This window comes from Nomia melanderi, chromosome 3 (assembly GCF_051020985.1).
Source record: "Nomia melanderi isolate GNS246 chromosome 3, iyNomMela1, whole genome shotgun sequence".
Taxonomy (NCBI): Eukaryota; Metazoa; Arthropoda; class Insecta; order Hymenoptera; family Halictidae; genus Nomia; species Nomia melanderi.
The window spans coordinates 12,165,561-12,184,618 of NC_135001.1; the positions used below are offsets into that span (position 1 = coordinate 12,165,561).

The 19,058-nt window shown below is 36.4% G+C and overlaps 1 protein-coding gene across 50 annotated transcripts in view; it reads left to right on the forward strand.

Moving 5' to 3' along the window:
• slo (calcium-activated potassium channel slo) overlaps positions 1-19,058 on the forward strand; it is a 162,025-nt gene that overhangs the window by 3,724 nt on the left and 139,243 nt on the right. The gene's annotated exons all lie outside the window — the stretch shown is intronic.

Below are 19,058 nucleotides of genomic sequence, written 5' to 3' on the forward strand. Positions count from 1 at the left end.
ATTCAAGTGAAAATACATTAAACTTAGTATTAGTGTTATTATTATTCAGTTCTAAATGAACGAGAACTTTGATTTTAAGAGCAATGAATTGTCGTGACTTAAATAGTTCCTTTTTTGAGTTATCGACGTATTACGCGAAAAGAGTAACAGAATTCTCAATTTAGGCAGCAGAAAAGTCGTCCTCAACACGTAAGACTTATTGATCCGTTTTAGGTTAAAAGGACTTGACTGACAGTATTTACGTTTTCTGTATGCTCTTCTTTTACGTGCTCCTTTCGTGTGCTAATATGTACCTACTTTACACAATATTTATTATAGACTACAGCACCTCAGTTCCATTCGGAAATTATTTTCAACCGTTACAGTTTACCGTGCTGTTTAATACTAGTATTATAATTATAATTACAGTTTAAAAATTGTATTCATTTTAGTTTCATTGGCGTCATTGCATTTCACTATTTTCCTATCCTCTGTATTATGCATCAGTTCACCTATTTCTGTTATTCGCGTTTCTACAGTTCTGCTACCCTCTTTTCTATCACGATCTTTCTCTCCAACGTTCTCTTCCTTGGCAACACGCTTATGAAATCGCACCGCACCAGCACCGCACCTATAAAACAGCAATATACTTATCATATTAGAGTGTCCAAGAATATAATGTGCAGTTTTAGTCACTTTATCTTCAGTTTGTCTTTTGTCACACCGTCAACGAGCTAAATTGTTTGCCGGGAGACAACGGGCAGATAAAAAATCATGGCGGAATGCGTCCTAACGACCGAAATTATTCCTTCTCGGTTACTTATAGCCCAATAAACTGATTGCCCCGTGAGGCCAAATATTTTCTGGGACATCCCGATGCTTATTTATTATTAGACCGCGAGTTTTATGCATTTATAGCATACTCGAACGCACGAGGCGCAATAAACTGGACACTTTAAACATATTTAATCGTCACTTTTACTTTTCAATCATATTGCTTCTATTATTACGACAGATTTATTATACCTTCCATCGAAATTACCAAACTCGTCAAGTTATTTCCATGAAAAATTATCGAATACATTCATCCGTTTTTACAAATATACAACAAAGCGACCGTGAAAAATTGAAATAATAAACCCTTTTACAATTAGAACTAGAAAATCGAATGTACGGATACGTTCGCTGTTATCAAAGATTATTCTTAGATTGCCTCCGGTTATCGAGAAGCTATTAATAACGGTATTAAATCACACGAAGTCTGTTTATTAACAATTCTTTGAAAGCACTCGTCGTTCCATTTGTCTCCGAAAACAAGTGATCCTCGAGAGACACAGCGTCGCGTCTGAAAGTTTGCATCGGCGAGTCTCTAATGTAGTTGCGACTCCGATCGAGTTGCGCGGGGCCTCGTGAGTACATTCTGGATGCGTGAAAAGGTGAAAATTATTAGAGGACTTAAGCGTTCACAGAGAAAGAGAGAAAGAGAGAGGGAGAGAGAGAGAGGGAGAGAGAGAGAGGGAGAGAGAGAGAGGGAGAGAGAGAGCGAGAGAGCGAGAGAGCGAGAGAGAGAGCGAGAGAGAGAGAGCGAGAGAGAGAGAGAGAGAGGGGGGGGGGGGGAGAGAGAGAGAGAACGTGTATGTAGGTACGGAAAGCGAGTTCTCCGCGCGAGTAGCACGAGTATCGTGTATAGCTATAGGCGGTGACCCAGTTTTCGTTCGTGGAACCAGACATGTCGTCGACTGGAGTAGAGGGGTAGTTTCTACGCAGTGCGTGTTCCTATGGGGCGTGTTTCCACTCTTTCCCTTTCTCGAAGGTCATCGCTGCTGACGCTTCTTGCCCTGTTCCTCGAAGACAAACATTGGCTCGGGATAACAAATAGGAATGGGAAATTGATCACTAGATTGCGGATCTAAACGCGCTTGTGGGGAACCAGAAAATGCAAAATTGTACTGAGTGCACCCTATACGAAGAGATATACGAAATATCGAAAGTGTAGTGCTTTCTGTAAGCTTCCATTTGTTTGGAGAACACATTTTTTTTTATATTTCTAAGCATTATATTATATTTAAACATTTAAATTTGCATGAAGATCCGTAGTTTATCTATCATTCACTTTTACTGAAGGTGTCAAAAGATATCTTTTAAAATGTTAAAATTATTTTCTGACTTTAATCATATTTCCTTGATTGACTTTTCGACTTTTCCTATAACGATTGTTGCATTAATTTAATGGCATATGCTTTTGTCAGATTATATTAAATATTTCAATAGATTTTGCTAATTTACTTGTTGGTAAAAATAGAAATATACATAAAAATGGTAAATAGTATTACACACAAAATTGTACTATTGGAAGAAAGTTCTTTCATTTAATTATTTAATTTGGCTGTATTTTATTCAACTGACGATTATTTAATGTTATTTATGTGTGCATTTAATGTGACATGGTATGTTGTTACACATGTGTGTATATAATGTATTATTCAGTGATGTTGAATGTAGAACGTTGGATACATATATAGACTGTGACCGAAATAGGAGGTCAAATTTTGGCAATGCACTCGGCTCGTCCTGGAGATAAAAAGAACTTCTTTCTTTAGGAGTTACAGAATTTCTTTTATTTCAGGGTTTATCATTTTTATATAATTCAGAAATTTTTATTTAGACATTTGTAATATGTTAAATTGCAAAATTATTAAATTGTTAAATTCGACAAAAACTATCTGTATCACAAAACGTTTCACGTGATATACGTAACCCTATCACTCATTTGTCTTCTTTATCTTTTCGTATACTATGGAAATATTAAGAGAACCGTCGGACCTATCTAAATTGAATCTTCTTTCATCGGGTAAAATAATTCTTTTCTATCTTTTACTGCTACGTTCAGGGTATTTCCAGAAGTTTAAGTTTTATCAAACTAATGTAACGTGTCATATTATGACATATAAATACTTTTTCAAATAAATATAATGTAATACTTAAACCACTACAATACGTGTCTTTGAATTTCGCGGAAAAGTAATTTGGTTGCTGTTTTAATAATTCCATTTTTACTCCAAAATGCTAATTGTACTGGTGTGGTTTTAAACTACAAAATCATGAGCCAGGGAAAACTCTCTTTGGTTTTGTAACTAAAATTTTTCAGTTTCTTAAAGGAATATTTAAAAGTTACTCTTACAGATGCATATTTTTTATGTTTAGTTACAAAATGCTTTCGACATTTATCAAGACATTTTTATTCATTCTGTTTTATATTTTTTAAAGAATATTATTTTCAAATTTCTACCAGTAGAGAGTTCTTTGAATTTGAAAGCCCAACGGATGCATGGAATACGAATTCAGATCTCGTTCGGCTAACGTGTCTGATCAGTATTTGCTACTTCTACTTACCGCAAACGTTGCCAAGGGTTTACAGTTATTTATCTTCATCGATTTTATTATCTTGTAAAGATTAGTTGATGCCAAGCTAATGCTATATATCTGACAAGCGAATGTTATATGGTTCACGGTATTTATCAATATATTGTGAACAACGCAAGTAGAAATAACGAGTAAAAGTCAGACACGTTTGTGAGCAGTGCACAGTCGTTTACTCATTCGGTAATTATTCAATCTTCCTTGTTCTTGCGAACAGGTGTTTATACATGAGTACAAGAACTAATCAATACGTGCCAGTTATTTTTATATTCAGAATGAATCACAATAATATTCGAGAACTCGTGAAACACATTTATTGAAGAAACTAACAACAAGAGTGAAATTTTATTCTATTCCTGTGTTTTTACATTTGCCTATAAAAATGTTAAGTCGCATAAAGTTTTGTAGACAGGTAACACTGAGAAATACTCTATTACTTCATATAAACGTAAATAATTGCGTGAAAATGGAGGTTATGTGTTTAAACTTTAATTCCATGTCCAATGATATTGTGTCAGACTCTCGACGAAAATTTTGAACTGTTCTGTTCTGTTAACACCCGTTAATCTTTGGAGTAAACGTACACATAGAATAAGTATCAAATTCTTTTCTTTTTCCAATCAATTATTAGTCATCAGTTGTGAAAGAAATCATAGGGCATAGAGTTAATGTCAATGCTCCATTATTGTGTACAGAAATTCCTAAGTAAAATTTGTTTTTAAAAACTTGAGGTTCTTTTCTTAACCGACGTAGTGTCAATGAAATTATATACAATTTAGAAAGAAAATTAATATCAGAAAGCTGGGACGAATTTTGATCTATTAGTTATATTAAAATGTGTATATTTACATAAAAATTCATGGTAAAAAGGTAATGAACCATTAAAGGCGGAGTATATACTTACCCGAAAACTTTGATACTAAAGAAAAATTTGTACAGCATTTCCAAAGCATATGAAAAGTATTTCGAGAAATTTCAAAATGTGTAGTCGAAAAATGCTTAACTTTTGGAATTAGCTTAGCAGTTTTCGAGTGGTCTAAGGATAAGAAATATTTGTAAGACATTGTTCCTCACATATTCAGCTATCTCAAAATAGCAAAAATTTCTCGGTTCAGGTAAAATTTGTAAAATGGGCTTTTGGCCATTTAGATTAGCTGAATAGCCCACTGCGCGGCGGTATAATACAAGGTGACTTGTAATCAATGGTAGAACCATGAGGAATCGTTCCGGCATGAAAAAATGGATGAAACGTATACAATTAAATCTGTTTCTAATTGATTTTTTTTCGACTGAATTCAGTTTGACTTTTGATCGAGTACGCGTGCACCAAAGTGCAACGTCGAATAGCCAGGCTAGGGGTAAACGGTTCACGCTCACCCTAGTCCAGCGCTGTCCAACATAAGCTTCGAAGCTTAGCGAGCTTCTCACACTCCGCCTTCGATGGTTTTACCTCGCCTTCGTCACTCTTCCCGCTTTATTTCCATAGAGGGTGATGTCTTACATTTCTGCGCCTTAAGCTGGATTCTCGCTACTCGTTAGTACCGTCATTTGCTGGCCTCTTTTGAACCAGAAAATATTTTTTGATGGATTTTTTGCTGCGACGTTTACACCAACTCCTGGTTCTCTTGAAAGATGTTTTTCAGACAACAATTTTTTGAACTGTTATCAACTCTTTTCGTAGGAAATTAAACTGTGGATCAAAGTTATAAGTATCTTTAAATTCTCTTAATTTTATTTACTGTATTTTTGTTATGATATACCCAACAAAAAGTGTTATTAAATAGAAACTATATCAGCATTTGTGCGAATTGAAGACGTTAAGCTATTGAAAATTTGGGTCATTATAGATTCCGTCAATGATAGTCGACTAATAGTGGTCAATAGTGACTTTCTATCCTCTTGCGTAGCCTGTGTGAATAGTATCTTTAGTCTATGTACTTGGTGGTAATGATATAGTGAGATAATTAACTCAGCGAGGCTATAATCAGAGGTGTGGGTCCAGCAGCCAATAAAGGGTATCATTATTAGTAAGGCATCAATCTAGTTTAGTGCTGTGCGATGCAAGTTCTTTCTAAAGTTAGTTGCTCAGAGTTCCTTCCTAATTTCTCTTTCCAACCAGTTTCGACAATTTTTTAAATGCTTTGGACGATCGTAGGTCTAAATTTAGGCGACAAGAGGCTAATGATAGTGCCTACAAAGAGTTTGCTACTTGTTTAATTCTAAAAATCTTTTTTTCTTCTACAGAAAAGTCGTCAAAAGTAGCTTGTATACTGTCTTTCCAAATTTATTAGTTTCTTTAAGACAATTTATAATCGACGCTACTTTAACACGTGTTCTTTCTTATCAGAGTTTGGGAAACTTTTTCACGCAATGAATTGTAGATTATCAGATTCACCATGAATGCATAAGCTCCGCAGTTTGCTAATGACTCAGCCTAATGGCTTTCCATTTGGTTTAGATACAAAATAATAGCGTTCTTTAAGTGTGTAGTTTGCCAGTTGTTTGTGCCAAAGAAAGGATCAGACTTAAGAAAATGGCGCCTCGTGTGATAAACTTCATTTTATATTCCCAATTAGTTTTTTGCTTCTTTTAGTTGGGCACGTTTCTATTCCCACTTACTTGGAGATGGTAATGTAACATGGATAGTATGCTATGCAAAGTTAACAACTTTAATCCCAGACAGACATGACTCTTTGACGTATGCAGTAATCCACGTAACCCGATTCTTCGATTTCTGTGACACGAAAAGAAAGCTGGTTAACCCGTTACTAGCTCGGGTTACGGCAACGCTGAAGCTTTTACATCGATCCTCAGCATTGGACAACTTTTTTTTTAAATAATAAACATTTAATAAAGGATAAGCTTGTTTTACACAACAGTGTTTATAAAAGAAGACTCCAGAAGTAAAAGTGAGCTGTATTTCAAACAATTATTAATACAAATTTTTAATTCTCATTCGACGGTTTATATAAGAAGCTTATTTTTGATTCTTTGGAAACTCAGTTCCTGAGAAGATTGTGTATAGAAAGATACGAAACGTTAGTAAAAATTGTTTACGAAGAAGCAACTCTGTAATGGACCTTTCAAATATAAAGGTTTCATTTCAAACTTTGAATTTATATATTTTTATTTCTTTTGACAATTTGTTTCATTTTTAAGGGTTAATGCAGTATAAATTACCAGTATTTTCAAAAATATACTTTGAATTTGCCTAAAGAAAGGGAATCACTGATTGTTGCATGTTAGGGAGGCGCCATTTTGTCGGTTGTAGCGTCACTCACGAAACACCCAATTGCCAATTTTCTTACTTCAATCAGCATAAGTTAGATATTCCGTGACCACGTACATTGTTCAGAAGTTTTAGCATCACGGGATATAACACAGATCTACTTTAGGACTTAGAGTGTCATTACAGTTGTCGTTCGCGCAACGTGCACATCGGTTCGGGATGGACTGCGTCATTTTTATGTCCGCAGTTAATTTCTATAGTTCGTCCCAATTCGATTGAAGATAGATGCACAAGGAAGTGTGTTTCTAGGTTAAACGGTGCCACAGAATTCGTATAAATTAGATACAAGCTTCCTTCATGCGAAACTGTGCTATCAACTCCTTTTTTTCTCTTTGTAGAGTTGCTTCACGAAATCGTTACAACGTGAGAACATTTCCAAACGCGCGTTTGTCGGATTGCTTGTGTCTTGCTTGAAATCTTTTAAGCCAATTCTAATGAAGAAATATAGTAAATAAATAAATGTACATCTCCGAACTTATTAGTTGTATGATAGAAACAACCATTTTAGAGGTAGTCTTTTAGACTGTATTTTCCTTCATTTTTCCTTCTTCATTTTGTCTTCTTTTAAAACACAGCAGTCCCAGTGTTTCTGTTAAAGGATACGTAACATTAGGTAATTTTTAAGTTTCGAATAGAATTAATTTTGTGTAACGAGATAATTTCGAAAAGTATTATTTAATTGTTCGGTTAGAAAATTCTCCATTATCTGTCCGAAAATGTTGTAATGTGTTTACTGAATGTGTTTTCATTTTTTTGAGAACGTTTCTTTCTTGTTTGAGAAATACATTCGCGAGTAGGCATGGAAATAATGAATAAAAAAAGAAACTCGTGTCCTCCTTCAATGAAGTAATGAACAAGTAGGTAACATTTATGTAATGCTACGTGTCTTTCAAAGAACGGGCTAGGTTTCCCTTTAATCTAATCCAACGGCGATTTCCCGATAGCAGCTACTGCCTGAACAAACTATTGTATCGTTCTCTGAAGTAGGTGACATGTGTCTTGCTTCTCGTAGTAGGTCTTATCGAGCAAGAGTAACCTCTTGCTATTATTTTGCTCTATCCAACCCATTTCTCGTACTTTATTTCCTAGACGTGGCTGCCAGCCAGAAAAATATTTAACGCTTGACAGACGTGCAAATATATCACTCACTGAATACCATTACAATTTTCATACAAAAGACTTTCATTTCTCAAATTTGTCATTAAGAACGTTGCATATTTATACATAAAATCATGTTTGTATTTTTCCGTTTGCCTTATTTAACACTTTGACTGTCACGTCGCCCACATTCGTATGAGGCAATCTTTCGAATAATTTTAAGAATCATCTTGACGACCTATCGAACAAATCAAGGTTTGTTGGAATGCAAGAAGATTGAAAGAGAAATCGTTGTAAAATAGTGTGAACTGTACGTGGATTTCGACGAATGCTGATTTAGCAGTGAACGCGTTAAATAATGAAGCACTGAATATTTCGTTCGCATGAAACGCGCCGGATTTTTCAATTTGTCGGCACGATGGAATTTCGTATTATACCTCTGTTCGTGCGGACTAAAAATTCTTCATTTTTCCCCCTTATTTGTTTCTCGTAATTTTTCCATTACAGTAATAGGATGGAGGCGAGTTGAATTGGAAATAATAAAGAAAGAGGACGAGAGAGAAAAGTGTAGCATAACGTGGCTCATTCGCGTCGAGCAGTGCACTGACAATGAGCGTTAGTCCGCGTGGTCCTTGCTTGAAACTGGGTTACAAGTGCTGTATGTCATATCCGTCGTTTCACGAAACTGGCTTTCCATATCCTTTTTGTTATCCATGGCATTGGTCTTTAAGAATGCGACTAACGGGCGGAGAATGGACTTATTTCCGTGGACACATTTACCTAATGTTCCGTGGTGTCTACTTATTCAAGATGGACAGTCAGAAAACACATTTTTAGCGGAAAAACAATTTTAATTTTCGTGTCAGTCCTTAAAAGTCGAAAGGTTCCACTACGCGGAAATGTAAAAAATGTTGTGTTCATTTCTGTTTATTATACTTGCTATACTTTGCGATGTAATTTTCTTTTATTACAAGTCCTGTCGGCGTTTTCTCTATATTTAATTAACATTTCGTTATTTCTTCGGTGAGATGAGTATTATTAACATAATTATCGACCATTAAACGTTAATGATCAACATTGCACCTATATTGACAACAGAAACGTTGACACAGATAATTTTCAGTTTAACCAATGTTAGGGGAAAGGGTAAAAAAAAATTTAGAAGAACGTTATATGTTGAAGTATGATCTTTTAGTAAAATTTCTCAACAGCTGTCTTTAGATATTATTAGTTATGAGTTGTTGCAAAATACAGCATGTATTAACGTCTCATTAATGAAGTGGAACTATCAATGGAAATTTAGATGTATCGGAAAATTATAGAAGAACTAAAAATAGTTCATTCAAGTTATAGTTTAAGAGAAAACTATAGATACCACGCAGTAGAAAATCGATATTGTTTTCTAGCCCATTTAGTTAGAGTTTATTTAGTATACCCTTACTTTATTTTGATTCACATCTTAAAGAGTAAATAACTCTTTATCAGATTCTATAAAGACGTCTATATGACTTGAAGAAGTACGATCTGAAATACATTGGATGCAAGCATCGTCGTTTTTACGGCCACGAAAGACATATACTTTCTCATCCGTGATGTTTGTTTCTTTCAATAATGAATTCATTTGAATATAATCTTGTTCCGTAAAAGAGTAATTATGTTATACCTCGTGATATTTTCAATCGGTTAAAAGTGTTTTCAGGAAAAGTGAATTTTGAATTAGCTGTTATAAGTCATTCGTATGTTCCTTGATTTCCTGTTTCAAAGGCCAGGATTCAATACACTGTGCTCCATAAATTCGACGTTACACTATACCATTCAACATTCTTAATGTTCTGCAGCCACTTTAAGGTCTTTTAACGGTATTCTTTTAAAAGCCTTTAAATGGAGCTAACACTATTCGGAAAGGGTAGCGCTGAAAGGGGTAGAAATATCGCGCCAATGATCATTGTGCAGGAAATTCTAAGAACACTACCTTAAAATAAATTCTTTGTCCTTTTCACTCTCACTTGTGTCTTCAGATACATGCAACGTAGCCAGGAAATGATTTTTAAACATAACAGTACGAGATTTATTACCGTTATCGACGAATTATAAACACATGTCCAATGTTACACATCACTGCGGTTCACTTTGGAAGAACGAGAATTGAAGGAAAGTTTTATTTCTTTTTTTCTATAATAAAATAAAAATCATGATTAGATTTCTTTATTTCATTATTCTTTCGGTGTAGGACTGGAAGGAAATAATTAGATATAAAAATTATAGAACGGTGGGCTTGTTATTGACCTATGTCTACGTCACATCGGTTCATTGATTGTTTACACGAGCTCATTGAGGACATTCGGTCAGAATTCAGTGCCGACAGTTTACCGATTGTTGCCTTTTACACTGTCTCCTTGCGCGCGAGAGATGGATGGACAGTCGGCACATGCGTCATTACTCGTATTCTCCCTTCTTTGTTCACAGAGTTTTATCCATTTACACGGAATTGATTTTTGCATGGTGCATGTCACATACACCGTTCATTCAGTATATTTGACTTGTATTCATACAAAAGGGCGAAATGAATGTTTCAACCGAAAGTCAGAGACCGAGTGAAAAAATTCATATATCATTTCATATATGTGTCTGAATTCAGGAAGCATCGAATGATTCTACATTTTTGTTTCTCTGAAATTATGCTAAAATTATGATCATTTAAATGTATTTGAAAAATAAAATAGACATTGGTTCGGTTTTCGGGAACGAAAGACACGTTTAGAGGTGTCGTATCTGACAAGGATATCTCTTAACTAGCTGCTTCAATGGGTCTCAAGAAAGTCGTTACATATATTTGTTCTACTCGCAGTACGTAAAGTGAACAAGCTCTTCGGCAAAGATCAAAGGTCCAGTATTTACCTAAACAGTACGAAAACGATTCTAAAGCAATGAAACAGATGGAATGCGCTTCAAGGGACATTTGTTGACGTAATATGGTATGAAAATTCCGAATGTAATTGAACAGTATAACTCGTTACGTTTGTATTCATTACGGAAAAATTATGTTACAGATCTTTTAATTGTTTATGTATTTAGGATTTCGAGATTTTAGAAATAAATATTAATAAATGATTCAGGTTAGAAATAAGTAAATATTCATTATGTGGCACCTTTCTGTGCAACATTATTAAAGCTGCAAAATATTTTGGTATTTCAGTGTGGTCTCTTCTAAATGTTTAACGACGCGTCGAATGTTGTAACGTTGTTATCAAGTAAACGTTACGTGTACAGTGATATGTACACAATTTCCAATCAAGGATGAAACATGCTTTAAATGTGTAGTGTATTATTGAACCTAAAATCGAACATGAGAATCTTACTTAATTCGAAAGTAAAATTAAATTAAAAAGAATTGTTATTATATAGGACATTCGAAAGTTCGAAGATTTAAAAATTTGAAAATTTCAACGCAGATGGATTCGACAAATATTTAATCTCGAGAAACCGTTCTTTTATGTTTTCTGTTAACCTTTAAAGAGATGCCTATCTTCGGTCACTTTAGGATAATGAGTTAAGTACATCCGAAGTTACAGGTTGGTGTTTAATCCGTTAAGCGTTCGCAGATTCTCAAGCCTAATCCAATATCCTCCTTCCGAACCACCACACGCGTAGCAACAATATTTTGATGGTAACGGTGAGATCAGTGTAAGATTAGCGCGCGATCAGCGTCAGATTAACGTCGGATTATTGACACAGTAAATATAAGTTAACCGAAATCTGCCGCCCTAAGGAGGAACATGCCGTGATTATCGGGATTTTAAATAAAAACGTTTTAAATAAATAATCGGTTTCGTGATCAAATTGGACACTTTGTAAATGTGATGAAATTTCTCGTTTCCGGTATGCAATGTCGTAATATTTTCATCAAGAGAGCACAGGCATCTCTCGGTTGTTTCCTGGGTACATTTTAGAAGGCTCGAACACGTTCCTGGCGCGTGTTCGATTCCCATGGGCGTTTTGCTAGATATACATTTAATAGCACGGCTGGGGCTAATAACGGTTTAAGTAATCAGCAATCCACTGATCGGACGTGGAACTGAGCGACGAAGTTCAGGCTGGTTAATAGCATTTCACTACTCGACGATTTCGCGTCGAACAGGGAATAGGGTAATAAACGATCCTTTCCTGCATTTATTTGTTATGCAACGAAAGTAACAGTTTAACTTGAGCGTACCAACCCCTTGCACTTGAAGGTGTGCTTTTTTTATTATTCGCCAATAACAAGAACATATTTATCCGCAAATTAGTGAGTAATGTTTCATTTTCAATAAAATAGTATATCGTTGAAAATAATTGTTTTGTTTAAATGATGATAGGAATAAGACTTTAATGTATTTTTCATTATAATAAACAGAACTTTTCGACCAGTTTTATTACTTATACGATGTCTCCCAAAGGAGACAGTCGAGTGGAAATAGTTAATATTACATGTTTATAATGTGGTGATGAAAATTTTTAATCGATACGTTTTAAGCGTAAGTTGTATTACTTTATATTTGTAATTGATACGTATCATTGTGTTATGAGTATTTACTAATATAAATTTAGATCCTTCGAGTCTTCGTACAACTGTATTTAATATTTATAGTTAACTACTTAACAGATAATTAATAGATAATGATAACTCGCCAAAAAGAGACGTTCCAGAAAAATGGAATCTTTCATTATGAGAACGAGTAATTCAACCAGAGATATCTTGTAATATTAAACTGCTTGAAATGTACGAATAAAAAGGCAGCAACAGTTGATATTAAATGCTCATCTACCGCGTAGTAATAAATTGCAAGCAGTTTCAGGCATATGCATTGAAATAACGTTGGCATGCTGCATTATCTTTCAATTCATATTTATAGTATAAATTGGTAATAAGGGTAGCTGTATCAGGAAAAACTCATCAATAACCAATAATTAATGTGATTCAGAGAGAAATACATTCATAATTACATAATTTTCAATTAAAATTCTTCTCAACATCCAGCAATATGAAATGCAACTTTCCATATCATTTCAAAATTTTCATAAATATTCACAATCTAACCATCTTATTTATGTATTAAGTCATTCCATAAGCGATGTTTTTTAATGTTAACTTCTAGTGTAAAAAATTAATACTTACGTTATTTTTAATCGTTGATGTATCGAACATCGTTGTGTATAACCTTTCTGATTTTTCAATTAATTTTTTGATACCATTTCCGAAGTGCTATTAGAAAATACCTTACAGGATAAGATGAGACACAACATTATTCATGGGATGGCCTGATAGGTTAGATTCGATTACGCGAAAGATAGGGTGCACAAACGTTATTCCAGAGAATATTCTAAGTTTCGCTCGAGATGCGGGTAACGGCGGAAGGTTATTTTTTACGTGTCTTATTTCCCTTATTGGCACGCTGTCGGCTAACACGTGTCACGAACGATTTCATAAAGACAGTAAATGGAGCCGACCCGAACTCAGCTGTCAGCAATCCGGTGACCTGCAATCGAAACGGATTAAGTCACTTGCTCAAGCCGGATGCGCGTTCCCGAAATTACGTTTCAGCAGGCTACTCTATACAGGTGCGGTCGGAAGCATGGTATTAGGGTGAATTATAAGTCCCTGCTTAATTGTTTGTGTTTTTTCATTAACCCTTAACCAGTCCGGCGAAGAAGATTTTTGCGTTACAATCGTTGTTGGTTCGTGAAATTAACATACATTTTAAGGTGCAATGAAAGCATCGTTTTAAAGTAGGGAGATTTTAGTTAGGACTTCACGTAGCGTAGCTTTATTGCCAATTACGGTAGAACAACAAGTTAACGATATTTATTCTGATCAGTCTTATTCATTAATTTTGAAGTTACGTTGTTGGTTCCTGAGACTAACATGCATTTTAAGGTAATGTTTTAAAACAGTGGAGAAGGTTTTATTTAGGATTTTACTTAGTGTAGCTTCGTTACCAATTAGAGTAAAAAAACAAGTCAACGGTATTTATTCTAATCAGACTTGTTCATTAACTTTGAAGTTATGTTGGTTTCTCTGACCAACGTCGGTAGATAAGGGATTAAATTTCAGTAAAATTCAATCTTCGAAATGAAGCCCATTCGATTGTACGATCAATACCCATCTTTTAGCTAGTTGTTCGATTCCATGACGACACCACACCTTATCCTTGGAAACAAAGAATTGACGACACTCCGTCTCGATATCGATCACTGTTTCAAAGTTTCGACCATATAAAAAATGTACCACGGCATTGAACTTTTTTTACCAATTTCCGTGCTGTACGAATTGAAACAATATCTTTACCTTGAACTTTGCAAATCTTCCTCTCTAAATCTTTCGCTTAAAAGTTTCGTTTCCAGAAATGTCGTAAAAACGTCTAAATTTCGAAGTTCTCTGTACTATGAGAAAAGTTTTGCCATTATTTGTGACGTATGAACTTTCTAACGTTCAAACAATTAATTAATCGTATATAAGAATAAGGAACGATTCGATCCCTACAGAATGACATATCACGCGGTACAATAAAATAACGTTGCTGATTTGAAGAGATAATATAAAAGTACTGTGTGGCTTACGAAAACACGCACGAACTTATGTCTCACAACACGTAGAATACAAATAGGCAGGAAGTGGTTCCACGAGAAAAACGAACAGAAAATACGGGGGAAACTTTTTTCATCTAAGATTTAGCTCTTGAGTAAATTGACTTTGGAAAACGACCGCGTACTCGCGATTGCGTCGGTCAAAGTAATAAGGTTTAACAAGGAATATTTTCCGTGTGACTTAACCGTTGCCTTGTTCCGTGGAACACGCACGTTTCAATTTACCTGCGTGCACTGCCGGGAATTTTTTAATCACGCGATCAATTAAATCACCAGCGCGTGCCTAGTCTTCAGACCTTTAGTCATGAATATGAGATCATGCACGACTCGCGTATTATTGAGCGAATAAAAGACGCATTATTCCGTGACCGAGCTGACTAAGCCGAATAACGTTGGGTTTCGTTTTCAGTTGAAAAATGACGTCAATTATTCATTAAGCTTCGTTAACGCTTTATTGTTAGGCGACCCCATGCTGAGTAACGAGGATCATGCCGTTGATATAAATATTTTCTTATTTTTTCGCTAGTAATAGAATACTTGTGTCAATGAAACTAGTCTTTATTTCGAAATATATTGGATCATTTCATAAATAATTTTTCTTCAATTGCACGTGTTATATCTTTGTCATAGACAGGTGAATTTTAGGGGAGAGCCATTGAAAGTCTACCAAAAAGGTGAAAGAGGATTGCAGATAATAAAGGAGAATATATTGTAGATAAAACATTTATGGGATAATCAAATTTGGAAACGTGGATTATAAAAAATATAGTTTAAATACTAGTAGATCAGTTTTCATTGAAACTTCGTTTCACGTTTTCCTGAGAAAACGGTGCAAGGTGGAAACACCTTTTTCGCAAATCCCATGAAAACAAGTATTGTAAAAACCCGGCCGGCCTGAACGAATAGTTCCACTAGGTGAAGGAGAAACTAAAGTCAGTGGTAAACGTGATTAAAGTTTTTATTGCGTTGCAGAGTCTTTAGCGCGACTGCTTTAGTGCTTCGAGGCATCGTATGCCGAATGAAATTTCTCTAAGTAATTTACTCTTTGGCAGCGACGCGTTCTAACAAAAAACCACTAGTATGGTGCGACGCAATAAATATTCGCGTAACTGCCGTTGAGTCTGGCTGAGGCGTGTCGCTTTAAACGACGTTCACTCATTGTCAAAATCGGCCGGGACAAAGCATCGTTAAAATGGCCATTTGATTGATCATTGGCCCATGTAACAATATCACCAATTTCGCAGCAATTCACTAAAATAGTAGATATTCTGAATCGGACGAAGTTTAATTGGCATGTGTACACGGCTTTTGTTTATGTAATATAATCGTAAAACAAAGCAGGATTATCTGTGCACAGAACTGTCTATTTACAATGTCTTTTTGTGAAATAATGTCTTTACTCGATTCAAAATTAATTTTTCCCTGTTTACGATGTTTTTGCAGTAGGTAATATCTTTACTAAGTTACATATTGGTTTTTCTCAGTTTATAATATCTTTTTGACAAAAAATATCTTCATTAAATTAAAAATTGTAATTTATTCAGAACCGGGCTTAATAAGCGAGAGTGAGTAGTTGCTTTTCAAAAATTTCTTACGAGAGAAATGGTATTTAATATTTTTCTAACTGGTGTGCACGGTAAGTTTTCCAGCAAGTTTCTCTGGGGTTAATGAACGTGGAAGAGTGCATATATATGCCTTTCGTTGGAAAGGGGAAACTTTTTAAAGACTTATACATATATTCGTTTTCTGCAGTGAAAGGATTAATGAATACATACAACTTATATAAAGCAGACTGAATTTATTGAAGAAGGTTGATGTAGGATAGAAATGTGACTGGCTCGGTGGTTAACATTGATTTGCTGTAGAAACGTTTCATTTTACCTACAAAAATTTTATGTAACAATAAATCTTCTACCAAATAGGTAATAATTTTAAGTAGACGGATCGTTGACCTTCGCAGAATGATGAAGTGAGGAGTATTATAAGGTACTATAAGTTTTAGGAGTACTATAAGATGCTATGAGCTTTAGGACTACTATACAGTACTATATACAAACTTTCTATCCATAATCATGGAACTTCAACAATAAAAACCTCTGTTGAATGCAGAATTTCGGGAAATTAAAACCTTCCGTCGGGGAATATTAATTTAGAATTTTCATATAATACAATAAACTACAAACTTAGTTTGATGCTTACAATAAACGCTAGAAGATTTCATTAAGATGTAGTTCGGTTGTTAAGACAGTATACTGTTGCTCAGTTGTGGATAATCCTTAATCATAGAAAGCTTTAAGTACTTTTCTTTATATACCGACAAGTAAATCTTCTACCAATTTAATTGCAAAAACTGCAGACGATTACGCATTGAAAAAACTACATGAAGATGAACATTCCAATCTTTGGGTACACGGAAAAAAATATAGGAAGTGTAAAAACTAGCAATGAATCCCATACCAGCTTTTGATATAAATTTTACGAAGTGATTTGATATTGAATAAATATGGGAATCGAATCCCAATGATTATCCGAGCAGACTTTCACACTAAAAATACATTTCTAATACATTCCCTAGCCACAGAGCTTTTGGAAATAATACCCTAGGTATGAATTGAACAGATGATATCTTTTCATTTTCCTTGACTCTTTGGCTGAAGACATTGTCCTGACGATACCCCGACCCAGGAGTCCCATCACTGCTAAGTCATATGGCTACCCCTGGTCCTCCTGGCAATTCTGGCCGACGGAATGCAAGTTTTCCACTTTGGAAATCTGGAATTTATAGTCTAGACTCATTTTCGACTAAAGGTATCCCGACCTTTCCATTCGTCAGCCGGGTGTAGCTTCCGTCCCGATGAGACCTCGACCCAGGAGTCCCATCACTGCTAAGTTATATGGCTACCCCTGGTCCTCCTGGCAATTCTGGCCGACGGAATGCAAGTTTTCCACTTTGGAAATCTGGATTTTATAGTCTAGACTCATTTTCGACCAAAGATATCCCGATCTTTCCATTCGTCAGCCGGGTGTAGCTTCCGTCCCGATGAGACCTCGACCCAGGAGTCCCATCACTGCTAAGTCATATGGCTACCCCTGGTCCTCCAGGCAAATCTGGCCGACGGAATGCAAGTTTTCCACTTTGGAAATCTGGATTTTATAGTCTAGACTCATTTTCGACTAAAGGTATCCCGACCTTTCCATTCGCCAGCCGGGTGTAGCTTCCGTCCCGATGAGACCTCGACCCAGGAGTCCCATCACTGCTAAGTCATATGGCTACCCCTGGTCCTCCTGGCAATTCTGGCCGACGGAATGCAAGTTTTCCACTTTGGAAATCTGGATTTTAAAGTCTAGACTCATTTTCGACTAAAGGTATCCCGACCTTTCCATTCGCCAGCCGGGTGTAGCTTCCGTCCCGATGAGACCTCGACCCAGGAGTCCCATCACTGCTAAGTCATATGGCTACCCCTGGTCCTCCTGGCAATTCTGGCCGACGGAATGCAAGTTTTCCACTTTGGAAATCTGGATTTTATAGTCTAGACTCATTTTCGACTAAAGGTATCCCGACCTTTCCATTCGCCAGCCGGGTGTAGCTTCCGTCCCGATGAGACCTCGACCCAGGAGTCCCATCACTGCTAAGTCATATGGCTACCCCTGGTCCTCCTGGCAATTCTGGCCGACGGAATGCAAGTTTTCCACTTTGGAAATCTGGAATTTATAGTCTAGACTCATTTTCGACTAAAGGTATCCCGACCTTTCCATTCGTCAGCCGGGTGTAGCTTCCGTCCCGATGAGACCTCGACCCAGGAGTCCCATCACTGCTAAGTTATATGGCTACCCCTGGTCCTCCTGGCAATTCTGGCCGACGGAATGCAAGTTTTCCACTTTGGAAATCTGGATTTTATAGTCTAGACTCATTTTGGACTAAAGATATCCCGATCTTTCCATTCGACAGCCGGGTGTAGCTTCCGTCCCGATGAGACCTCGACCCAGGAGTCCCATCACTGCTAAGTCATATGGCTACCCCTGGTCCTCCTGGCAATTCTGGCCGACGGAATGCAAGTTTTCCACTTTGGAAATCTGGATTTTATAGTCTAGACTCATTTTCGACTAAAGGTATCCCGACCTTTCCATTCGCCAGCCGGGTGTAGCTTCCGTCCCGATGAGACCTCGACCCAGGAGTCCCATCACTGCTAAGTCATATGGCTACCCCTGGTCCTCCTGGCAATTCTGGCCGACGGAATGCAAGTTTTCCACTTTGGAAATCTGTAATTTATAGTCTAGACTCATTTTCGACTAAAGGTATCCCGACCTTTCCATTCGTCAGCCGGGTGTAGCTTCCGTCCCGATGAGACCTCGACCCAGGAGTCCCATCACTGCTAAGTTATATGGCTACCCCTGGTCCTCCTGGCAATTCTGGCCGACGGAATGCAAGTTTTCCACTTTGGAAATCTGGATTTTATAGTCTAGACTCATTTTGGACTAAAGATATCCCGATCTTTCCATTCGACAGCCGGGTGTAGCTTCCGTCCCGATGAGACCTCGACCCAGGAGTCCCATCACTGCTAAGTCATATGGCTACCCCTGGTCCTCCTGGCAATTCTGGCCGACGGAATGCAAGTTTTCTACTTTGGAAATCTGGATTTTATAGTCT